Source organism: Miniopterus schreibersii (genome assembly GCF_964146895.1).
Source record: "Miniopterus schreibersii genome assembly, chromosome: 1".
Classification (NCBI taxonomy): domain Eukaryota; kingdom Metazoa; phylum Chordata; class Mammalia; order Chiroptera; family Miniopteridae; genus Miniopterus; species Miniopterus schreibersii.
The window spans coordinates 139,863,969-139,890,447 of NC_138101.1; the positions used below are offsets into that span (position 1 = coordinate 139,863,969).

The 26,479-nt window shown below is 37.5% G+C and overlaps 1 protein-coding gene and 1 pseudogene across 3 annotated transcripts in view; both read left to right on the forward strand.

Moving 5' to 3' along the window:
- The window catches only part of CDIN1 (CDAN1 interacting nuclease 1), a 202,983-nt gene that overhangs the window by 117,835 nt on the left and 58,669 nt on the right, over positions 1 to 26,479 (forward strand). The window lies entirely within an intron of this gene.
- LOC308547657 (mortality factor 4-like protein 2) lies at positions 1,537 to 2,653 on the forward strand (annotated as a pseudogene). The gene is made up of 2 exons: positions 1,537 to 1,602; positions 1,853 to 2,653. The product of its transcript is annotated as a mortality factor 4-like protein 2 (transcript).

Below are 26,479 nucleotides of genomic sequence, written 5' to 3' on the forward strand. Positions count from 1 at the left end.
TATGAAATACTGTCTCCCAGTGTGTGTGGCTTGTGTTTTCATTTTCTTAACAGATCAGAAGTCTTTAATTTTAATAATTTTCTCAGAAATACCCTATAGTTTTCAATGTACACATCTCTCAGTTTTTTTTTGTCAAATTGATCCCTGTGAATTTTGTGTTTCTTTGTTCTATTGGAAGTGGTAGCTTTTGTTTAAATTTTCAGTTGTTCGTGTTAATATAGAGGAATACAGTTAATTTCGTATATTGATCTTGCATCCTGCAGCTACATATTAATACTTTACATTTTTGTAGATGCCATAGGATTTCCTATATAGACAGCCATGACATTTGTGGGAAAAGACAGTTTTACTCATTTTTTCAATTTGAGTGCTTTTTAAGTTTTTTTTTAATTAACTACACTGACTAGAATCTCCTGTACAAGGTTTATAGTGGTGAGAATGTACATTGTTACCTTGCTTCTGATCTTGGGGGAAAGGCATTGAATCTTTCACCGTTAAGAATAATATTAACCGGCTGGACGTGGCTCAGTGGTTGAGCATCAACCTAGGATCCAGGCGATCCGGGTTCGATTCCAGGTGAGGGCACATGCCCGGGTTGTGGGCTCAATCAATGACTCTCTCATCATTGATGTTTCTGTCTCTCTCTCTCCCTCTCCTTTCCTCTCTCTGAAATCAATAAAGACATATTTAAAAAAATAAAAATAAATTAAATTAAATTTTAAAAAAAGAATAATATTAGCTATAGGTTTTTGTAGCTGCCCTTTATCAGATTGAGGAAACTTACTTTTGTTCCTAGTTTGCTGAGAGTTTTTGTCAAAAATGGATGTTGGCTTTTGCCAAATGCTTTTTATGCATCTATTAAGATGATCATATGGGCATATTTTTATAAATCAGTTAATATGGTGAATTACAGTGATTGATTCTTGAAAGTTATGCCAATCTTGCATTCCTGGGATTAACCCCACTTGGTTAGGAAGCAATATCCTTTGTATATTTTATTGGATCTGATTTGCTAAAAATTTGTTAAGAATTTTTGCATCTATGTTAATGAATAATAGTGGTCTGTGATTTATTTTTCCTTCTTAAGCCTTTGTCTTGCTTTGGTGTTAGAGTAATGCTGGCCTCATAGTATAAGTTGAGACATATTCCTTCTTCTTCAATTTTCTAGAAAAGTTTGTACAAAATTATTATTTCTTCCTTACATGTTAGGTAGAATTCCCCAGCCAAACCATCTGGGCCTGTTTTCCTGTTGAAAGGTTTTTAACTACAAAATCAGTTTCTTTAAAAGATATAGAAACCATGGCTGTTGAAGGGACAGCAGTGGTCACATGTTGGCTGCTCGCTATTATCAGAAGAGCAAAGTTTGCTGTATAGTAAGGATCAGAAGATCTGATCCTGACGACAGAATCTTGGGTGTGTCTCCCACCTCATTCTTCCAGACCATCCCAAAAGATCTGTAAGATTCCATATGGAAGAACAATAGGAGTTCTTGGAAGAGCAAGAAGGAAGAGGATTAGTTGAAATAAAAAGTGTTGAATGAGTGCCAGAAAGCAGGGTTCTCAAACTCATGGACAACAATTTGGAGAAGACAACTTCAAAAAAACCAACTAGATGCCCGGCCGGGCGTGGCTCAGCAGTTGAGCATCGACCTAGGATCCAGGAAAATCGAGGTTTGATTCCCAGTCAGGGCCCATGCTCGAGTTGCAGGCTTGATCCCTGGTTGAGGGCGTGCAGGAGGCAGCCGATCAATGATAACCCTCTCATCATTGATGTTTCTATCTCTCTCTCTCCCTCTCCCTTCCTCTCTCTGAAATCAATAAAGATATATTTTTAAAAAAACAACAAAAGCCAGCCAACTAGAAGCAATATGCAAAGAAGTAAGACGAGAGGGGCCTCATCAAGAAAGAAGGCAGCTGGTCCACAGTAGAAGAATCTGGAACCAGCCCTCCAGGCAAATGGCAGGGAGGGATCACTCTTGTGGAGAACCCCCTTTATGATTGCTGAGGAAGACAAGAAAGAACAAACAGAAGACTCCTGGAAACGGAGATGGCTGCAGTACCAGTGAAGCCCCTCAGCCACCTCGGAAGAAAAGGGCCCGGGCTGACCCCACTGTTGAAAGAGAGGAGGCATTTAAGAATAGAAAGGAAGTTCAAGTGACAATTCCTGAAGAATCAAAACCATGGTTTATTGAGGACTAGGACTTACTTACCAGGTAGAAGCAGCTGTTTCAACTCCCTACTAAGAAAAATGTAGATGTCATTCTGGAAGAGTACACAAGCTGCAAGATACCACAAGGAGATGTCAACAGTAAGGAATATGCAGTGAATGAAGTCATCATGGGAATAAAAGAATACTTCAAGGTGATGTTGGGCACTCAGCTGCTCTACAAATTTGAGACAGCCCAGTGTGCTGAAATCCTCTTGGCTCACTCTGATGTGCTGATATCCCAGGTTTATGGAACACCACACGTACTGAGATTATTCATAAGAATCTGAGCAATGTTGATGTGTATGCCCATTGGTGAGAAGAGCCTTGCATTATTGTTGGACTGTTGGCATGATTTCCTAAAATATATAGAAAAGAATGCTTCATTTCTATTTATTGGCAGCCATTACAAAGTGGCTTGGCTGAGTACCACCGCAAAGCCCTTTGAGGGTCTACTGACCACTCACTGTTATGTATTATCTGTAAACACTCTTTTTTGTTCTTAGTCTTTTTCTTGTATAACTGATGTTCTTAAAATTGTTCATGTATAACAGGGCTTATGTTTCAGTTTTTCTGTTTTGTTTTAAAGAGAAAATAAAAGGAGTGCAAGCTCCTTTTCTCCTTTCAAAGTTGCTACCAGTATGTGCAGTAATTAGAGAAGAAACAGTCAGTAGAACATTTTCTTCCCTAGTCAACGACATTGCTTGAATACTGGTGGTCTATCCCTTTGACACTACACAATTTTCTAATTATGTGTTAATGCTACATGATAAAATGTCCTGGTTCCTATTGCCAAAGGTTCAACTTAATGTGTATACCCAAAAACCCATGCATTTGTGCTCTTTTTTCTTTTTTCTTTTATGGTACTTGAAGTGAAACAGCCCATCCTTTGCAAGTCTATCTATATTGTTCCTTAGGCATTCTGTCTTTGCTCAAATTGTTTAAGGATAGTGGTTTGTCTCATGGTTTTTGTATTTGAGTCTAATACATGTTCTAACATGACAGAGGCAATGCATTATTGTATAGCCACAGTTGTCTGGAGAAGTCAATATTTTAGGAGTTGTATTTCAGATCTTAAGTAAAATTTGTTTCTAAATTTCAAAGCAAGAGAGAGAGAGATGGAATTCAGGTTATGATTGTGTGTTTTTTTCCCTTTTGTGAACTTGATACTTTGCATCTTTCAAAGAGTTTGTTCATTCCATCTAAGTTGTGGAATGTATTGTCATAAACTTGTTCAAAATATTTCTTTATGCTTTTAATATCTGTAGAATCTGTAGTGATGTCTCCTTTCTCGTTCCTGACATTGATAACTGTCTTTTCCAGATCAATCTGCCTAGAGGTGTATCAATTTTATTGATCTTCTGAAAAAAACAATTTTTAGTTTCATTGATTTTTTTCTATTGATTTTCTTTTTTCTCTTTTATTGATTTCTACTCTAATCTGTATTATTTCTTTTCTTTAGTTTCAGTTTCATTTGCTTTTCTTTTTCTAGTTTCCTAAGGTTGAAAGCTGAGGTTATTGATTTGAAACCATTCTTTTTTTTCAATATAGGCAGTTTAGTGCTGTAAATTTGCTTTGAAGTACTGTATTTCACAAAATACTGTATGGTGTGTGTTTTCATCTTTATTTGGTTCCAAACATTTCTTAATTTTTCTTTTCATTTCTTCTTTGACTCACAGGCTGTTAAGTGGTATGCTATTTTGTTCCTAAATATGTAGAAAAATTTCACGCATCTTTCTGTTATTGGTTTCTAATTTAATTCCATTGAGTTCAGAAACAAACTTGAATTCTTTTAAAGTTATTGAAATTTGTTTTATGACAGACTAACTGCCTGGTCTTCCCATTCTCCCAGCAGTATCTCCTTAATCAGAGAGAGAACACTGGGCTTCTCCCAACTTGCAACCTGAAGGATAAATCCAGTCCTTGTCCCCAAGTAGATGTCTCTCAATTATGGTTTCTAACACATAATTTAACACCTTTTAAACCACTTTGTCTTGTTCAGCATTAACCTTGTAATCTTACTATTTATGCTGTTTAATTCATAGACTTCATCATCTGTCCTACTCACCAGCTATTGATAGAATAATCAATGAGATTGCTGTACAAACCTTCAGGTTTCTTTCTTTTGGTGTCTCTCTTTCAAACAGGCATCCCTATATTCTCTCTCTCCTTCTCCCAGACTCCTGAGAGTTGGAACAGGATTTTCACTCACCTACTTTTTGCCCAACAAAAGGAAAGGCTTTTGGTATGGTTAAGACTGAAGATTAACCTTAACAGCCTATGGTTGTTAGAAAGCAGCTTTCTTTGCTCATCTTTTGATGGCCCTCACTAGGGACTTCTACTGCCCTTTTGGCCATCTTGGGTGAGATAAAGCCCAGTTATGCTTTTTCTCTTCCTTTACATGTAAGAGACACATTTTCCCCGTTATCTGTGTATCTTCTGCTATTAGATATCATTCAGAAATCTCGTGGGATGGGAGACTTGTGGGTAGTGAGGCTGCGTTGTCCTAGTTTGCTTTTGCTCGTTCCCTTCTCACACGTGGGGAATATGAGAAATAAGCCATGAGTACAATCTGTGTGCCCCTTACTCTTCTCATGAAGCAGAAATCTGTGTGGATACACAATGGCAGTGGTCAACATCCTTTATTTCTAATTTCTCATTGACTCTGGATATCCTGCTTGTGTAAAAACTGAACTTCTGTGTATTCCACTTATCCATTAACACAGGGCACTTATATTCTTTTGTGTTTTTCTTGCTCTCTCCTTTACAGTCTTAACCTACTCTTACCATCTGGGTGAATTCCATTCTCTTGTTTTACTGCCTTTCCAACTGTATAATCACTAACACTGAGATATTTCCTGTGTCTTACTCACCCTTCTTTTCTCACAAGAGTTGTACCAGAAAAGTTAACCTCTTCCTACTTCTCCTTATACATTCCTTTTTGCCATTTTTCTTTTTGTCACTGGCAGTTTTGTTAACCATCACCACCTCCTCCTTTTAAATTTAGTCCGATAGCATCCCTGGTAGCTCATTCCAAGTGATCATACATTCAAAATTCATGCAAAATTCCTTTATTTAGTAAAAGGGATTTTTTAGTTCATAAGGCTCATCAACTTACATAAATATGAGGTTATCACAGTTGTCCTTGATAGCTTCAGCTATGGTATTTCAGAGCACTCTATAATGACTAGGAAAGTGGTAAAAATGAAGTCATCTGCTGTGTGCATAGGCCAAGTGTGCAAAACCATATTGAACCCATTACTAGACCACAATATTTCATCAGCCCCATTGTCTTTCATTGTTTAAATGTGAAATGAATATTTTTACCACTACATATCCCTCGTTCAGCGCATTCTAGCGAAGTGCTCCATCAGTAGTCACATAGATATATGACTGAATTCAATAGATATTTACTACCTTCTTGGTAGAGGCAGCATATTATGCATTTCAGAGCATACAGTGATGAACAAAATCTAACTTTCCCATCAAGGAATTTAATTCAATCTAATAGGAAACATAGCTTGTACATAGGTTAGAAACATAACTAACCCTGAGCCCCAACTCTGCTCAATGCACTGGCTTAAGCACACATACACATACACGCATTATTCTCTTTAATCCACATAATAGTCCTATGAGGTAGATACTAGTATTTCATTCTCATTTCCTATGAGAAAGGTGAGGCAGAGAGAGATTAAGTGCCTAGGTTAAGGTCCACACAGCTGGAAAGACAGGGGAAGTTTTTAAGTAGAAGAGGGACATAATCAGGACGTAACTTTAGGGTGGATGTTCTGGTAGCAGTGCTTAGACTGCACAGAAACAAGAAGTTGGGAATGGGGACACCACAGTCATCCATATTAGATACAGTCATCCATATTTTAAAAATCCATGAATTCCCCAGTGATAATGATGGCAGTGGAAACGGAAAGAGACTGTAGGCTTACAGAGATTGTAGAGACAGGATTTACAGAATTTGGCAAGCGACTCGATGTCATTGCACTGGGGAGTATCACCAGATAACTTGGCGGTTTCGATATTGATGATGGGAAGAACAAAGGTGTTATTAAAGAACTGAGAGTAGAAAGTAATCTAGGTTAGTGATAACTTTAGTTGCAACGTCTCTAGATGTCCAAATGCTGCTGGGTTCTATAATAGGAGTCCAAGTGATAGATCAGAGATAGATTGACTTAGGGTTTTCCTCAGTAGAAATAAGAGGAGTGAGTTTTCACAGAAGGGGAAAGTAGAGAAATGCCTATTTTTATGGACAGGGAGAGAGAGAAGACAACTGTGATATGACATACATAATGAAGTTTAGAGAACCAATTAACAATAAGTATTACTCTTAGAGCGAATTAAATTATTTCTAAATGTACTGCCCCCATCCTTCATCTCTCACATTGACACATTTATAAAGTAATTCTAGTCCAGTTGCCTTGAGTCTGATTATTTGGAGTATTGACAGTTAACCTAACATCAGTGTACATCATGAGTTACACACGTTTAGAAAGTTGTACCAAAATGTAGGAACCCAGGGCTTTTAGCAACCACACTTGAAAGAAACCTTGGGAGTTGCATTTGTCAAGCAGCCTGGAAAACCATTCATGCATGCCTCACGTCCAGAGCCCCATCAGCAGCCCAGACGTAAAGAACAGAAAGGTCACTCTTCTTCCTGCGGTGTGATGGTTTGTTGACATATTTTGACTCACCAGGACAATGCTGAGAGGGTCTGACCTTCCTGCACCACCAAGGCGCTCAGGTTTGGGCAGGCCACCTGACACTCGTTGCATTGCCCTCTTTGCCTTTCTCCTTCACAGATCAGCACACCCAAACATGAAGCTGCCTCAATACAGAAATATTTACATTTTGAATGACCATAAATGATTGCTGAAAGCCTTACTTGGAACTATTAAGGCTTCTAATTAAAGAAATTAAATTTATTTTTCAAAATGATAAATATGGCGACTGTTAATGTTTGAAAAAGAAAACCTAAACAAACAAGGAGGTTTCTATGCTGTTTTTTGGTCTTCAGCTTTGTGATAGAAACTGATTTTTTGGTGTTCAGATGTTTGAAGTTTACCTCTAAAGTGCAAAGTTAGTGTACATAAAGGAAAATCTTTGATAGCTTTTGAAGTAGTTGCCTCAGAGGTATATCACGTGTTAAAAGGTTGAAGAGGTAGGCGGAGGCCAGAGAGCTGTCAAGAGAATTTTCTGCCATGTATAAATATACTCTGTGTTAGGTTTACTTACTGTGAAGTGGAGCTCTGACTAGTTACCCATATGATTTCTTAATGCAGTATCATGGTGATGTGGGGATAGAAAGAAAAATGTTTGCCATTAATGAATTTCTAAAATACAAAAGTAATAAGCTAAATACTTATTCATCAGGAGCCACTCTTCAGGAAGATTTTCTTGCTGTTTCCACAACTAGTAAATATAAAATAAGTGTAATAATATTCTCCTAGCACCTAGATTGCACTTTGCAAAATGTAGAAACATTTATATGTTTGTCATAATATTGGAGAAAGGAGTATTCAAACACTTCAGTCATATTGTTTCCAAATGTGATAACTGTCTGCTAAATTACGATACTTTTCTCCAAGATAAGTATTTTAGTGGCATACTAAAATTAGGACTGAAATTTTGAAGTATTTAATTGTTTAACTATTCACCTATTTTACACAGTCTCTGAACTTTCCAGTAGAATCCTGGATGTCATACACCTTTGTTTGAATTGTTTCTCTATTTCCTCCACCCTTTCAAATGTTGTCTTGTTCCAGGAAACCGATCCTCAGGACAGACAAAACACTTTCACCTCCTGTCTAGGTTACCACAGGCTTCAGCTCCAGCTTCCTGGTGCTCCTCATTATGATTAGACCCCCAGGTCTGTGTGCTCTGAAAACTGACAGGCCCGATCCTGCTCTGCCTGCCCGGGGCCTGGTCACACACATCCCACTGTGCCATAGCATGGCCACCCCACAGGCCTCACCTTTCAGGATTTATGTGATTTCTAGTTGACACCTATATGCGACATTACAGATGTACTTCTCAATATATGTAGAGTCTTTATCTATCTACATAGGAATAGTTGAAAACCTCTTTTCACTTAACTATTACATGGATTAATTTTACTTAACAATGTCAGGTTTTCCTGCTGAAGCTGAAATAGTCAAATTATTTTCTCTTTTCTCATTCTCCCAGTAATATTGTAACCCCCGCAGAGCATCCAGGTACGCCAGTGCATGTGCACACACTTGTGCACACGCATGCGCACACCCACACTGTTGTCACTAATTGCTTGAGTGCACAGCAAATCTGTTTGAAAAGACAGGTAAAGGGTTAAGTCCTGATGATGTTTTTACTGGGTTTACTAGCGACTTAATGCCTACACACTTTTTCCCTCTAAATTCACCCCTAGGTACACAGGCATAAATTAACCCAATTGTTTCTAATATTATAGCATTTTATACACATCTTTTCTTCATAAAGTACACCACAAAGTTCTGTTGTTCTGCTAAGTTCCTGGCCTTCTTTATAAATTCTTGGTAAAAATTTCTTTCATGGTTGTGAGAAAAAATACATATTCTATCAATTATTTTAAAAGGCAATAATTTATTATAGTTGATCATAAATGTCAGGAAGCAAAGACCCAGCTGAAGCATTTTGTCACTTATCATGCTGTTTTTCTTCTAATTAGTTCATTTACATTTCACAAATTAAGGGTAAAATTCAGACAGAAGATAACATCATAGGTTTAACTGACCTATATTTGTATCTGCCAAATTTAAGTTAATTAGAAATGTAGATGCTGTTTGTTTTATCTGTCAGGAAAGCTCATCTTTTTTCTTAAAAAAAAAAAAAAAAAAGTAGACACACTTTTTTCCCCTCAGCATTTATCATCTAAATAATAGTCTTGCCAAGATGGCAGCCTCATAATAAACTCTTTTCAGTGGAGTGATGGGTAATGAAGCTTGCTTGTGAAGGCAGCGAAAAATGTTGTCTGGCCAAATGCATGAATATGATGGTGAGAGAATCAGTGGACTTTCTCAGTCATCAATCTTTTTAGTAGCCTCTTATACATCTGAATATTTTGATAGATGATCTAATAATTGAGTTATCTATCTTTCTAACTATCGGAGTTGCATAAAAATTATTCTCACATGCTACTGAATATTAAATATATTAGGCATCCAGTAAATTTTTCATAAAAGGGCCAAAAGGTGAAAGATTTTTGTTATTCTATAAATACCTCTTAATATATCGAATTTTAAGCCCTCTGAAATATTCAGCTTTTCATTCCCTCTGTGAGAAGCAGGTATGTACTTTGAAAGGAGGACATGCCCCTTATAAGTAGGACATATACTAGTGACTATAGCTAGTGAAAAGTAAACCCTGGCAAACTTATAGGTGCAACTCTGTGGGGTAAATGGGATGTCCTTGCCGGCCTAACACCAGTGGCACATTTCATGTGGTGGGGATTTTCCATACAAGAAGCACAGGAGCTGTGGGTACAAAGAGAGATCATGGTGATTTTGATGTTACCCACCCTTTTGAGAGGAAGGTGATCCTACCAAAAGGGGAAATTGGTATATCAGCTGCCAGCCTAGCAGTTCACCTGGTGACACAAAACTATCCAAGTATTCCCTTCATGCATAAGTAGTTCCTTCCTCCCACATGGCTTCATGTTGTGTTTTGTTTTGTTTTTGTCATATACACTCTGACTGTTAAAAGCTTATCAACACCAAGTGTGCTTCACTGGGATTCAAAAGCAGCAGGGAAAATTGGCAGGGAACAGATGGGTTACATAGTAGGCTTTCCCCACCCCCCACCATCGCAGTTCTTCAAGGTGACCTTGCAATGATGACTTCCCAGTAACCCACGTTAAAGTAGTTCTGCCCTGGAAGATTAGGCATCTGTGCAGGTCTGAAGGGTTACCAATCCTGTGCTTCTTGAAAGGCACTCAGATGAGCAGGGCCTTGTAAATTGGATTTCTATTAGCCAGTCCTGATGATGGCTCTCCATCAGTGGAATGGAGGAAGTGCTATCAATAGCTCCAGCCATAAATATCTTAGTCTTTTTAATGCCACACTTATTTTTGGTCTCATCCAAAATAGTGATGAAGGCTAAAATCACTAGAATTAATTGTGTTTAAGGTTTTAAAGAAACCTTAAAAGATGGACAACTATTTTTAAATGCCTTCCAACTTGAAAAGCTTTTAGAATGAAAATCAAAGACACAGTGGTCAGAAACAAATATGATAAAAATGTCTTAAGCTTGCAGCTCACACTTTTCTGTCTGTAGAAGTGAGGGATGATAGGCTTTCTTTCTCTTCATTTTCTGGATAGAAAAATAATAATCGAGAAGGATACACCAATTGTGGAACTCCTTCTATGGGTTACATTTGGAGAACTATTACTCTCTGGTAGTCTGACCTTTTCTTGGTTTCAGGAATTTTGCTTCTATACTTTGAAGTTTAAAAAAACACACCTGATATTTATTATATTGTAACAACTATAGTTGTGAATTTTAAACTTAGATATCTATTTAAAATGACACATTTAAAACAGTTTGAAATGACCATATTGGGAAAGTTTTAGGGGAGGCAATAGTCTTTTCTTAATCCAAGTAGCAAACATCTGTGTTCTTTCTAGTCTGTCTTTTGATTAGCTTGGCCTCATCCATCACCGGGCTTTGATACGAACACCAAGAAGTCATGTCCTTTTGTTTTAAATGATAAATATGCCTTTGTTGTGAATACTCATAGGCAACCCAGGATTTACATCTGAATTGTCAAAGTGTAACTGCCCAGCTCCTGTGATGAGTGACATTATTAGTGAAATAAAGAAGTTTTTAATTTGTCTTGGGTAGGCCTTAGATAGTGACATTATGAGACTGTGGGCTGCAATGCTAGAAAAAATCTTCCTTCCCCCACTATTTTTCTAAGATTTGTCATTTATCAACAAGAGGCAATCTGCCGCAGGAGGTTCTCTTGTAAACATTTTTACTTTAGTGCCTTTAGTCCGTCTCTTTAGGTTTTATTATTTAGGCTTGATGGCCAGTAGTTCTTATCAAAACTAATGCTGTTTGAAGTCGCAGGCTTCTGGTGGTCAGGCAGCCAGTACTAAGATTTGTTCAGTCTTGCTACTGTTGCCGGACAGTATTTTTATAAACTTCAGCTTTACTTCAAGGTCTCTGTCATTTATCTTTTCTAAATAAGTTTCTTTGATATCTTTGTCCTCACAAACTCACATCTTCTCAAATATATTTTTATATGTGCATTTTATATGAATACATTGACACACACGATATCTACTTGCGCAATTTTGTGTTAATCATCCAAACCCTTGGAACTGTCAAGTTCAACTATTGTATTTGTTCTACTAAGAAATTAGGGCCATTGAAATTAAAAATATTGTGAAGTCTTGCTTTTCTGTTGTCTGCAATGTAAATGATTTCAACTTACAAATATTTGCCTTACTTATTTCTACTTCATTAATAGGCACATATTTTATATTTTGAAGTTTCATCTTGTAATAAATATTTTAAATGTTTCATGTTGGTATTTAGTAGTATATTCCTAAGGTAAAAGACATTCTATGATGAGTTAGTAATTTAGCAGTTAGTTCAACAGAAATTGAATGACCTTTTTACATGCTTTGTTTTCATAATTTCACACAACTGTTTTAAAAGTAGGAGGAATAAGAGAAGTTCTCATTTTTACTTTTTCAATTGACTTGATTGAATTATCCAAAACAACTTTTAACTTAGAATGTTGGAATTTACAGGAGAGCTAAGCTATGTATTATACTTTGATTCAGTATCTATCCATAAAATTCACCTGTAAATGGTTTAATCATTTTTATAGTCCCACTTAAATTATGTTTTATTTGGGGTCATCTTCCTCACCCCACAAATGTATTAATCTTGGGTTCTCTTTGTTTTGATTGTGTCAGAACTGAAGTTTAGCAGTTTTGTTTTTTTTTTTAATATTTCTTAATTGCCAAAAGAAATAGTTTTAATGAGAAGAAAAGTTCTTGATTAGAAGTTAACCCTTAGTATCCAGGGACTTTCTTTCTATTTCTTCTTTTTATTTCTTAATATTTCTAAGTCACCTGTTTCGTGGAAAATGAAGTCTTATTCATGTGTTGTTTCCCAACAGAAAACAATTGCTTAACAACTCCACAGCCCAACCCCTTACATTCATTGAGGGTTTTGTACTGTAATGGAAGTGTCTGAGTTTTTGAGACCCTAAGGCTCTCGCCCAACTTGAACACAATGATGCCAGTGAGCTTCTGTCCAGAGTTAATCAGCTGCAGAATTTGTAAACTGCACATGTGTCAGAGTTGAAAATGTTAGCACTCTAATAGAAGCTTGAAAAGGTTAGATCTGATAAAAGCCGTCAGCGGGTAAAGAAAGTGATTTATGGGGATGTAATGACACAAAATGCCCCATTTATCACTCATATATAGATAGGTTAAGGTTCCTGTGTCATACCCCTAAAAATCCGACCACTTCGAATCGTCAAAGTAGGTACTTAATTGCCCGTCATCCTTTTCATTTCGAATTTATTTCATTTGAGTTCGGTAAGTTTATCTACCGATCACTTCGCTGTCGTTCACTTCACATGGTTCCATTTAAAGCCATTCATATTTTGGATTTTCAAAAACTGTACATCACTGACCTTTTTGAAGTTTTATTAGCTAAAGCTGTTGCAGGGAAAGAGGAAGCCAGTCTTATATATGTTAATTTACGTTTTTATTTAACACAAATACCATGGAAGTACGTTAAAGCTCAGTGTTCTCTTTTCTAACATTTGTCATTTCCATCAGCGTTTTATAATCCTCTAAGTTTCCTATACATCTCTCCTTAAAAGGTGCAGCGTGAGATTTAAAAAGACAGAGCCATCCACTTCCTCACTGTCCTAGTAACTCAACCTAATATTTAAGCTTCGCACAAATTAAATTTAATGAAAACCTGCCTGTCTGGTTCAATGATCCTTTTAGAAAAAGGGTTGCAAACAAAAGTTAAGAGACATGCCAGCTTGTATTTCTGTCCCAGATTGATGATAAAACAATTATTTCTTTATACATTGTAAGAAAAGTATTCGTCAACTTGGAATTGCTACACATCCCTTTGCTTATCTGATGTCATTTAGTTTATACATAAATACATTAACACTATTAAATAAAACCTATTTTACAGACTGCCAATATATCAAAGTAATGTTATAAAACATAAATTTTATGAATGATGATTACAGTTTTAGACTCTTTGGTATGAAGAGTAGAATTGTTTAAGGGCTTCTTGGAAGTTATTCAGATCATTAAAGAAGCAGAAACGTCTCAGGGCTTTCCCCTTTGCCCCTTTAACGGCCAAAAAATAAATGTGAACATTTTGACAGGTTTAGTTTGCAGCCAACTACTGCACTTTCTTCAACAGGGATCCCAGGTTCAATTTAAAAGAAGCCAGAGCAGCTTCTTCAACAAGGCAAAGGCGTGAAAACAAAGGGGAAAGGGAGGAACCGTCCTAGGAAAGAGGAACTAAAAAAACATCATCACCAAATGCAGTTGACCTTGTTGCACCCTTGACTCCATGAAATAGACTAGGAAAAATAAAGTTTTGAGACACTCATTGAAAGTTGAATATGGATTGGATTGGATTGGTGTGAATTCTTAACACCAAGAAATTACCGTTAATTTTGTTAGGCATGACCAGGCATCGTGGTTATTTAAGAAAATGTCCATTTTTTAAAGTGATACATGCATTTGAGAATTTGTAGAGGTGGAATGACTTGGGGCTTCGGGTTTCTTTTAAAATATGTCAGCAAAATAAATACTTAAGTTGAGAGAAACTTAAAAGGGGAATATAGAATCTGCAAGATAAATATTTTATGGGGGCATTCTCTAGGATTTATACATTAATTTTTTTTGTAATAAAAACCTAAAAGCTAAGGGAGATTGTTACATCAGCCTTGTCTAAAGTATTGCTTTTTAGTATAAAATTATAACATCTTATATTTTCTAATACTTTCTCGATGCCACTCTTAACTTTAAAATCATAAGGTATAATGTAAAAATGTTTTTTTAAATCTCCAGTTTATCCAAAAAAATAATTTGATTGGCTAACATCAAATTCAATTACAGTGTTTTAACTCAGTAGCAAACTGGTATCCTCTAATATAGAAAAGGGCTGAGAAATTGTGCACATTTATTCAAAATGTGACAGAAACCTATTAGCATACTTATTTATGCTCTAAAATGTATATAGCATCCACAGTGGCATTGTGAATCATTTTTTATTTATAAAGATTGTAAGTGAGTAATTTCTGTCTTACATTTTATGAATTTTAAAGCATTTGCCTTATATTTTAAGCTTTGGTTTTTTTGTCATTGTTTACAAGAGCATTTTTTTTTTGAATTGCGAATATAGTTTCCCAACGAGGAATGTTAATCTAAATGTATTTCCTTTTAGACATATACTTGGAAAGAAAAATTTTTCTGTATTTTTAAATTAAAATCTTAATTGTTCTATGATTTAAATCTGTCAGTTTACTTGGCTATCTTTAGACATCTGTTCAGTATTTTTATCTGTAAACAACAACAAAAATCTGAAGATTTCAAACTCTTAAAATATACTTTATTTGGAGAAAATGTTTTCTTAATATGAATTTATCATTTACCCTGTTAGTAGTAAAGACTAGTTAACCAAATGTATTGTATTTTCCTATTTTTATAGATAATTTATATATATTGAGGCAACACAAGAAGCCCTGTTTCAGTTTAACCTTCCAAAGAGTAATCATCTTATTTGAAGGAGTTTTATTGTTATTTTTTTCCAAATCCATGATTAGGAAAAATTCATATCATGTGTTTATATAATCATAGGAGTCAAAATTGTCTCAATCTATGAATCTTAATAGTTTGCTCTTGTAACAACTAGGAGGAAATGCATTAAAATGCCTAAATTACAGGACAAGAAAAAGAGAAAGCACAGCCTCTTAGCATATGATCTTTCAATTGTTCACCAAAGGATAAAGCAAGCATTCAAGCGTGGTTTTAAGAATTGTCTGCAATAAGATAATGCAATGTACTTTACAGAGCCTTAAAGACCTTTCTGGGAAGTAGATTTAATTAAAAAGTAAAATAGACTTTTCATTTTAAAGAAATCTTTAAAATGTTATAAAATTTCATAAAGTTAATATATTAATAAGGGCATTATCTTCCTATCCCAGATGTGAAAAAGTCATTCATGAAGCTGTTATATTTGATTCACACAATGGTGGATCTTATAAATATTTTTCTTTAGGTTTGATTTAAGAGTGGGAATTCTAATGCATCGAGGTATATAATAGGTTTAAAGGCCTTCTCTGTCTGATTCGTGTGTGCTGATTGACTCTCACTCAGAAGTTAGGAACATCTATTTGACTTCCCACTACTAACCCAAGTCCTTTTACCCACATTAAAGTTCAAAATGATTGGAAAAAATGATTTTTGCACTTTTTATCTTAATTAATATGTTCACATACACATTGTTTCCTTTTAGCACAACACTGATTCTGTGTAGTAGGTTGTAAGAATTTCATACGCACTTTGTCCCTTCTTTTTAACTTGCATATTTTTTTTAAAAAGCTCGTTTATTTTCCATTGAGTTCAGTCAAGGTCTAATTAACAGTATGTCTCCAAGTTGCATTCAGGTTAACCTGACTGTGTGATAGTAGGTGTTTTTAAATAACTCCAGCCTGTTCTAGAGCTTAGCGTCAGCCTTGCTCTGCCTCTGTCAAGATTGTGGGTGCTAGTCAGCTCTTACCAAGCTCGCAGGCATCAGTATTTGCCAGCTCCTTCCTAGCACCAAACGTGTTCGTGTTTAAATTGTCTTCCTTTGAGGACACCTCATTCAAAGACAAATCCACCTCAGAAGAGGTGTGTTTTAAGTAATTACTCTTTTGTTGAGAAACTATTTCCAGACCAGTGTTGTTATTTTTTTCCAAGTAGTCAATAACCAATGTATTCAATGTTCATATTAAAAAAATAAAGATTAGTTTTGCAGTGTATTTATAGTCTTTATTAAAATCTATTTAAAATGACACTATGGAACAATAGCTGCATAGTACAGCGACTTGTTTCCAGTTTAGCTCACACAGAGATTTACCCACTAAAAAGGCCTCGTCTGTTTCCAGTAACTTGTTTAAATTATTATTCTACAGAAGATACTGCAAACTACTTTGTTCTTAAATAGTCATGCATTAGATTGAGTAGTACTTGAAGATTTGTTGCATTTTGACTGCAGGAAAAATAATGTCTCAGCCTGGTAATGAGTATATGATTTGCATGTGCGTTGTATAATTCACAGTATACATATGCATTCATCATGGTATTCCTCGCAATATGATGAATTATGTCAGTTTATTGCATATGTCTGCATGTACCTCATCTCTTAATTAAAGCATTAATCACTAAAATTACCAAAGATACGTAGTTTTACTGTACTTTTAAAATTTAACGTTGATCTTTGCATAGTAATACACATATTATTTCTAATTGGTAGACTATACGAAGACATTTTAAGTAAGGATTTCCATGTTATTATTCTATCATATCAATTATTTTAAATATGCTTATCTTTATACTTACAACACACTTTTTAACCATTTTAAATCATTTTTATTTTAGATTAATTTTTTAAATCACTAAAATTACCAAAGGCATACATATGTGCATATGTATGCATATTATATGATCAACTTTAAAATGTAAGAGACTATATATAGTCTGTCAGTACTTTTTAAATTTTAAAGTTAACCTTTCATAGTCATGTACATTATTTCTAGTTGTTAGACTATGATAGAACATGTTAAGTTTCCATGTTAAGCTGTTAGCATTATCAGTGTTAAATTTTTGGCTGTCCCCCAAAAATGTATACACACACTTTGAATAATTATAAAAGCAGTGTTTATTAAAATACATTTCATTTTCAAAATTGAGCCATCAGCTGTTAAAGTGTGTACACACTTTTTTGGGAACACCCTGTATTTGTCATACCCTTTAACAATCGTGTTTAATAATTGTTTCTTTTATTTGAGATTAATTATACCCGGTGTTAATTTCCCAGCACCTAATATTTGTTCACTTAAACTCATGAACACTTGCTAATCATGTGGTTCATTCCTGTAGAAACCCATACCTTCAGAGCAGAATAAAAATTGTGGGGCTTTGAGGGAAATATTTGGCGGGGAAGGTCCCAGCCTGTCCCAGAATTTAGTTGTCGAAACTTAGGTTGTACCAAGGAGGCACAAGTTGCAGCAACCCTGCTCATTAGTCTATTTAACTTTTCTTAGAGAAAAATGTCATTCATTTACCCCTCAGCTGTTCTTACAATATTCGTTACTGCTTTCCTTCTCACCCCAGGACCTTGCTCCATGCTTCTCGGAGGAGAGGCCTCCCAGCAGGACTGGGTTGGGCGGCTCCCGTTTCTCTCTTGTTTCTACTTCTTCCCCCTTGTTAGGTGAAGGCGGCTCCTTACTACCTTTCTGACTCTCCTGTTTTCCTCCTTCCCCCAGCTGCAGGTTTCCTCGTGCTTTGAAAGTTACCCTTGGCCTATGCTTCTTTGTTTCTTCCCTGCCGCCCGTTATCTTGGTGTTTATTCGTGTGGGCGACCTCCGCTCGCCCGCCCGAGTCGCTGGGTGCTGCCGAGCCTGAGCCTGGCCTTCCCGCCTTTGCTGCGAAGCCGCTCGCCCGGTAGGAGCCTCTGCACAGCTGCCTTCCTCCGGCCGCCGCCCCGCAGCCTCCTGCCTGCGGGACACCCCCTCCCGCCCTGGAAGCGCCTCCCCTCCCGGGCCTGCCCGACCCAGTGCCCGCCCTGTGAGCTCTCAGAGCCCGGAGAGCACCGGACCCCACTCTGCGCGCCCTCCTTGTTTTTGTCTTTTCCCCCTGCACCCTGGCACTGGGTCCCTCTTCCAAGAACACGGGTCCAAGCCCCTCTGTGTGTGTATCTTTATCCCACTCTGTTCTGTTCTGTGACCTGGAAATCTGACTTAAATGGGCCACATCAGTAGAGTCCTTTGCCCTCTGGCCTCCTGTTGGGTTCAGGCGGTGGGAGGCACTGGCGGGAGGGGACGGTGAACAGGCCGGGCCAACAAGGTAGTTCTTCCCCGAGCTGCTTCACCTTCGGGCCCCTTAAGATTGGCCGCCTGTGTCTGCCAGTCAGTCCCGCCGGGCGGTCACCTGCTCTCAGCTCTCTCCCAGCTCTGCCGGCCTCTCTTTTCTCTCTGCCATTCAAGCCTGGGTGGTGAGGCTTAAGAATCACACATCCAGACCCCTTTAGAATCGGCAGTGGTCGCCCAGTACCCGCAGGGGAGAGTCAGGCTCGGCCTCAAGCCCGTCGAAGGCCTTCCACAGTCTGGCCCCTGCCCCCTTAGCCTTATCCCGAGCTGTTACTCCCCGTGCCTCCCTAATTCCAGCCAAACACATCACACTGCCCTTTCTCATGCCTTTGTTCCTGCTGCTCTAATGCCAGGATTGCCCCTGCTTTGGCCTGTTACTTCTGACCTGCCCTTCTTCTGAATTATTCAAATGAAGCCATTCATAGAGTCTAGACCGAAGCCAACACAGTATTGCATTTGAGGCTAAAGTTATATTAGGAGCATTTGGAAAATATTGCAATAGCCTGTGTTGCCAGAGTGTGCCACCAACACACAAAAGTGATCAAGCTATACGAGGAGGTTTCACATTGTGCACCACTGCGTTCCTACACTTGCGATATTACCTCGAGAATGGGAAGCTTCTGTGGACAAATGTCTTCTGCTAACTCCCTTTTCTCCAAGTGTCTCTGATGCCCATTATAGTCTAGGTTACTTAGTTACAATCCAACTAGTTAGTATCCCATTAATGACTGTCCACCCCTAGTAGGAAGTTACGGGATCAGACCTGTATACAGGCCATTTGGGCAACATCAGGCTGCTTATAGGTCAAGTGGCAATTGCTGAGTCAGTCTGTTCTATCAGGAATTTAATGTCATTTAACCCAAATAGGAAAACATATGCAGGGAACTACCCAGGGCTACTTTGTTTAGAAAACGGTGAAGGTGTGTGAGGTACTTAGAGTGTCCCGGATTTTCCCATAAATTCATATTTACTAATAAAGATAATTATATCATTTGAAACAATGTTTATGACCAAAATCACGATGTTAATAAACCTAGTGATCGGTGCTCAGAACTCACTCTTTCTTGACCTGTCAGCAACACTCAGCACAGCTTATTGAAGGCTCTTTGGAACATTGTCTTATTTGATTTCTAAGGTGCCATACCCTCTGGTTTTTCTCCCAGCCGTAGTGACCATTCCCTTTCAATCTCCCTTCATGAGTCATCCTCTTCTGTCCTGTTGGCATGTCCCAGGGCTCAGTGTTTGCCTCTCTTCTCTAGCTGTATCTTTTTCTTGGTGATTTCATGGCTTTATATGCCATCCGTGTGCTAATACTTTCCAAAGTTACGTCTTCATTCTGGATCTCTCCCCTGAACGTCAGGCCCATGCATGTAACTGCCTCCTCAGCATCTCTACTTGGATATATGTTAGCCATCTCAAACCAGCATGCCGGATCTGAATTTCAGAAGTCTCTAAAAGTTTTCCCATCCCACCTAATGACAATTCTCTCATTCTGTTTGCTTAGCCAGAATATCTTGGGATCATTATTGCTTGTTTCTCTCATATTGCACTTCTAATCTTTTGAAAATCCTGTTGATTCTAACTTCAAAATAGATCTAGCCCTGACCAGTGTGGGTTCGGTTCCCAGACAAGGGCACGTACCTGGGTTGCAGGTTTGATCCCTGGCCCCAGTCAGGGCACATGCAGGAGGCAACCAATCAGTGTCTCTTCTCACATTGATGTTTCTGTCTCTCCCTTTCTCTCTCCCTCTCTCTTCTCTCTTCACCTCCCCCCATCCCTTCCAGTCTCTCTAAAAAAAAAAAAATAGATCTAGAATCCAACCACTTTTCACTCTCTCCACTGCTACCACTTGATCCAAGTCATCATCATCTCTACTCTGGATTATTGAAACAACTTTCTAACTGATCTTCCTGCTCCTACCCCCATACTCCTATAGTCTTTTCTCAACATAACATCCAAATCATCAAATGTAAGTCAGATCATGTTAAGCCTTTGCTAAAAATCTTGCAGCAGTTCCCTTATTGACCCAGAGTAAGGGCCAAAGTCCTTACTTCAGCCTTCACAGCCATGCACAGTTCCCTCCAGTCATCACCATGACCTCATCTCCTCCCATGTTCCTCCTCACTCACTCTGCACCAGCCACTCTAGCCTCTTGGCTATTTTGGAAACTTGCCAGGCATATTTTGTCTCAGGCCCTTTGCACTAACTCTCCCCTTTGCATGAAATGCTTTCCTTAGATATATAGATGGTTCCGGGTCAAAAGTCAGATTCAATGTCACCTTCTCAGGCCTACCCTCACCCTCCCCAACATCCTGCATCTTCCTTCCTTGCTTTGTTTCTCCACATTCCTTTTCACCTTCTCATATGATTTATACTGTCCCTGATTTTATTTGCCCCACTAGAATTAAAGTTCTACAAGTGCAGGGTTTTTGTCTTTTGTTTATTCCTATATCCCCAAGACTAGCCAGTGCCTGGAATGTAGTAAGTTCTTAATAACTATTTGTTGAATAAATGAATAGGTTTATTTTGAATAACCATAATGTATTTTTAAAATGTAAATATCACATGCCAATATTAATGGCACAAATTATTCATATTATCAGCATTTGGTGTGCCCAAAGCTTCTGAAACTTGGAAGGAATGTTAAAATCTAACATACTATGTGTAATAAAAGTAAACAGTCATCTTTCAATTTTTTAGTTTGAAGAAAGCAGACGGGCAGTCCCCTCCCTCCCTTGCTTTTGTTTTCCTAGGAAGCTCACTGCAGTTTCTGAGAGAAATAATGCCAACATTAAAAAAAGAATTATTGATATTGTTTCATATGCTAGTAGTAGGTTTGGAGATGACATTGCAATTATTTTGTTAAACGCTTTACGAGAAATGCACACAGTAATGCATATTTTAACTATTACTTGCAACTATCAAACTTCAAAATTAATTATGCAGATATTCCAAATGTTAGCAAATTTAAAGTAAAGCAGAAGATGGCATCTTGGAGCCAAGTGGAACTAAGTATGCATCCTCCTGTTTCCATTTTGATTACAGAGAATTATACAAACCTATTTTATTGAATTTAAAAGATCCATAGTGTTGGCCATCTCTGCACATATCACAGCCAACAGAAATTGAAAAGTTAATATTCCAAATGAATTATCATGCAAAGCCTTATATTTTTTTAAAATTCTATTTGAATATTCATCTAAAATGCTGTATTTACTACACAAGTTCACATTACTTAACAAAAATGATTTTATTTTGTATGGGGAAAGGGCTTGCTTGGGTCCGAGTTTCCCTGAATACTGTTTGCTGAAAATGCTCCCAAAACAGAGGTTGGGTGGTTAATGATTCTAGAACATGTTGCCTACTACGTTAAAATTTCAGAAGCTCTGAGAAGTTCTGTAGCGAGGAGACATGTTTGTCATTATTTAACTCTACATTTCTTAAATTTACTTGACCAAGGATCATTTTTTGCATCTAATGCTTCATGTGTTCTTTGTAATACCCTCTTGGGAACTCTTGTGTGGACTACTGACAGATAGATGCTCGTCAAATTGGAATGTGAGTGAGGTGGGGTTGGGGGAGAGGGGTAAGCTACCATTTCTGTGTTGTCTACAGTGAAATAAATACTACATTCATCTGGGCACCCTAACTAACCATATTTCTCGTCATTGAAAAGCCCAGGTGGCCTCCCCTTGGACCAGAGATTGCAAAGTGAAATGTTTACAAGGGACAGGCAGACAACTTAAAGGAAGGGGGAACAGTGGTGAGCGTAAGAGCAAGTGGGCTTTGACATGGAGCAGCCACCACTCTGTCTCAGCCTGCTGTGGCCGTGTGGATACAATGGGCCTAGTATGGTCAGATCTTCCAGTTCTTCAAACAATATTGAAAATCCAGATTTTTATGCTTATTCTCCTCCATGTTAAATAGTATTAACATTAAAAAACAGCAACAACAAAAGCCCCACTGGAGGCCAAACAAAATATATCCCAGGACCACTCCAGCATGACCTCCACCTTAAAAGGAGTTGGTGTAGCATCATAGAAGAGAGTGGCCTCAAACGCATTCCTCTGCTACATACACACTTGAGACCTTGTAGAAACAAAATAACTTTATCTTCAGTATTTTTGAGGCCAAAATATTTCCAGCTAGGTCTAAATATTTTAAGTCTGAAGAACCTTAAAAATCTTAAAAATGAAGTTTACTTTATTGTCTCATTAAATAATTGTAATGATTATTTAATATTTGTAAAACATGTTGTCAGTTTGCAAAGTACCCACACTGAAAAATAAAATGATACTCTCTAGGTGTATTAGTTTGCTAGGCCTGTCTTAACCAAATACCATAGACTGGGTGGTTTAAACAACAGAAATTTATTTTTTAATAGTTCTGGAGACTGGGAGTCTTGAGATGCAGGTGTGAGCAGGGTTGATCCTTCCCAGGGCCGTGAGGAAAGGATTTGTTCCAGGCCTTTCTTTTTGGCATGTAAACGGCTGTCTTCTCCCTGCCATAGAATCAGCCATCTCTCCTCTGTACATATCTGTGTCCAGGTTTTCTCATGTGGATTAAGGCTCACTCTAATGACCTCATTTTAACCTAACTACCTCTGTAAAGGTCCTATCTCCCAACAGGGTCACATTTTGAGGTACTGGGGGTTAGGACTTCAACATAAGTTTTAGGAGGATACAGTTCAGCCCATAACACTAAGAATGAATTTTTGGGGGGGAAACGGGCTCTCCGCTGTTTGCTTTCTTTTTTGAATACCTCATAATTAAAGATACAAATTTTAACCACAACATTTTATCCTTAATCCACGAAAAGTTTCTTTATGGATTGAGAGGGAAAGAGTGAATGAAACCAAGTCTCCGCCCGGCCGGGCGTGGCTCAGCGGTTGAGCGTCGACCTAGGATCCAGGCGATTGGGGTTGGATTCCTGGTCAGGGCACATGCCCGGGTTGCGGACTCGATCAATGACTTTCTCGTCATTGATGTTTCTGTCTCTTTCTCTCCCTCTCCTTTCCTCTCTCTGAAATCAATAAAGATATATTTTTTAAAAAAAAAGAAACCAAGCCTCCAAAGTTTTATAGAACTCATCCAGGTACCTACAGAAAATGGCTTGTGTATGTATGTGAGCCACTAGGAAAGGAAGGGTTGAAACTATAGAGCCATGCATTTGGACCACCGTCAAGAACCCAACCAGATAAGGCAAGTTGAAACGTATATGTAATAAACACATAAAATATAGTCTCAGCGAGTAATATGATTCAGAATGAGATACGAAAGCTTACTAATACCATCAAGACATGTTCTAATGCATGAATGTTCTTAACATCTCTAAGTTTATGTAAAGCAATTTATTTTTTTATGTTTGTGTTATTTTTTTCTTGTTTTAGTGTTCCTTAATATAGGGGAGGGGAAATCAGTACATTTTTAAGATGTTAATGATCAACAAAGAAAGAAGGTAAAAATAAAACAGAATCTTGAATTCACCATTAATTAAGTAAACCTTTTCAAATAGCTTCGAATTCAGATTTATTTCTGAACCGCTTGCTCACAATTTTCTTCCCACCTTCATAGATTTCTGAGACCCCAGTGTGCTTCAGTTGAGACCTCCTTCTGGAGCCTTCCTGTGGTTTATTTACCCGTGTGAGACTGGTGTTTCCAGATGCAGACTAATGTGCAGAATTAATGTTCGCTCCTCAAGAGCAAGGGTATTATCTTCACTAGTTCAACAGAGAGACATTCTGGGCGCCGGGAATGCAGCAGTGAACACGACGCTTGTGCGCCCCCTCCTTAGGGAGCTTAATTTGTGATAGGAAGGACAGAAAATAAGCGAGCAAATGAATATATACATACACTCTTTTCAAATCATGTTAAAGTGATCAAAGGAGGTCTCTCTGACCAACTGTGCTAAAATCCATCTCAGTAACTGTTTGAATTGAATTGCATTCTACCAAAATGAATTGGATTCCTCTGCACTTCCAACTCGGTCACTTTGAAAACAGCCTTCCGGTGGACGCCGTTTTGTGCACAACTCTTATTTAGCTCACTTGCAGTCGGAGGCATTGGATATTTAGGCTGTAAGATCTCTCTGTGGTTGAAGTTTTTCTGATATGTGGCTATTGACCTGAATGCTACAATGTCTAGCTTCCTACATCCCTAAAGCAGCTGAGCGCCTGCAATATCATCTCCCACTGCTTTTGTAGACATCAGCAAGCCAGTAAGTAGGAAGGGTAGATAAGTGGTTGTGTTCTTATTGCCTGCACACTTCAGAGTATGTATATGACCAGATTATGATAAATGGATCTTAAGGACAACCCAGCCAGCACGTATGTATAATTTAAATATCAGTGTCCTGTGCATTATAATAAAACTAAAGGGAACAAATTTGCAGTTTCCCCGGCATTTGTAAAAGCAGGGATTCACTTTCACCAATAAAATATTTATATTAAGTTAAATATTTCATTTGTTATTAGCACAGGCCTGGGGCCCAGTAGAAGACAAGTAAATTTGTCATTGTTTTCCATTAAGCACCCATCTGTGATAAGGACTGAACTTACAAAAACATGATGCTGGCCTGAATCAACTTATTGTAGCCTCCTTTTCGATTTATTCAACAATTTGTTCAACTCTGGTGTGTATTATAGTCTGAATAATCCAATTCTGACCTCATAGTTATATTAACCACTACTTTCTGAAAATATTTGCGGTCCACTGGAGAGAACTTTAAAGTCCAACAAATCTGTGGAACTTTCAAAATAACTATTATCCAGTTTGCTTTCTCATCTACATTACTATTCTATTATTGGTACAGTTTATGTGTATCTATCAAAAATTTTATGAATGTTATTTTTATATGCCCTTAGTATTGCTAAGTATAGAATTGATTCCTATCAGTTAAGTGTATTCATTTTAAAATATTACTTATTAAAAACCTTTTAAATCCTAGGACACAGAGATATATACAGACATCCTATTCATAATTGTGCCATAGCTGGGCACTTGCGTTCCTAAGTGGATCTTTTTAGTGAATTTTTAGTGCACCTCTTAAATGATCCCCTGGGATTCTTGTGCTTGCTGTTGTTTTAAGCACTAAAGATTGCTCTGTGTGTAAATGTGTATGGAATTTGCTTTCTAAACAAAAAGCATCACTTTTAGGGAAATTTAATTTCCAAAATAGAAATTGAGAAAGGTTAGAATTGTACTGGGTAATAATTTTTGTTGTTATTGTTTCATAATAGAACTTTCTCTAAAATAATTAAAATCATTTTATGGATTTTTATCCACCATCCCTCCCTCTACCCCAAATTACTCCACTTAGAGATTATGGTCTTTACATATTAAAAATATGCTTAAAGATCAAGATCATGTATTTTCAAGTACACCTAAATATTTGGGAATTAAAATAAGAGGCATGGCCCAGCCGGTGTTGCTCAGTGATTGAGCATCCACCTATCATCCAGGAGATCGCAGTTCCCGGTTATGGCAAATAAACCAGTAATTACAACATGAAGAGTACTGGGATTGAGATGTGCCTGGAGTACATAGAGTGGAAGTTCGGGAGGCTAATTCATACAAGCCTGGGTTTAGAACGGGGGTGGCTGTATGGGGAAAGGTGTTTTGAGCAGAAGGAACAGCATGGGCAGAGGCATAGAAGGTTGAAGGAGTGGAAGCTGCCAACAATTTTTAGTATGATTAGGGCATAGAGAACAGGAGCTACATTAAGAAAAGCCTTGTGTGATGCCATAGACTTCAAACACTCTCTGGGGCAATCTAGATAGGTTTTTGTTGTTGTTGTTTTTAAGCAAGTTGCTTTTGTGTTTGGGGGTAAGAATTATAGAAAAGACTGGGGAAGGGTGGGAGATAATTGCTGAAGTTACAGTGTGAAATAGAAAAGGAAGCAGTTCAGTGGAGATGGAAAAAAGGAAATATATATAAATTATATATTATATATTTTATATAAATATTAAATATATAAATATAATATTAAATAAATGTTAATATATAAATATTAAATATAAATATTCCTCTGTTAAATTTGGGTGGGAAAGTAGGGTATTTATAAGAGAAGTAGTTAACTCAGAATATTTAGCAGCATTTAAACCAGTTGCTTTTTTAGTGT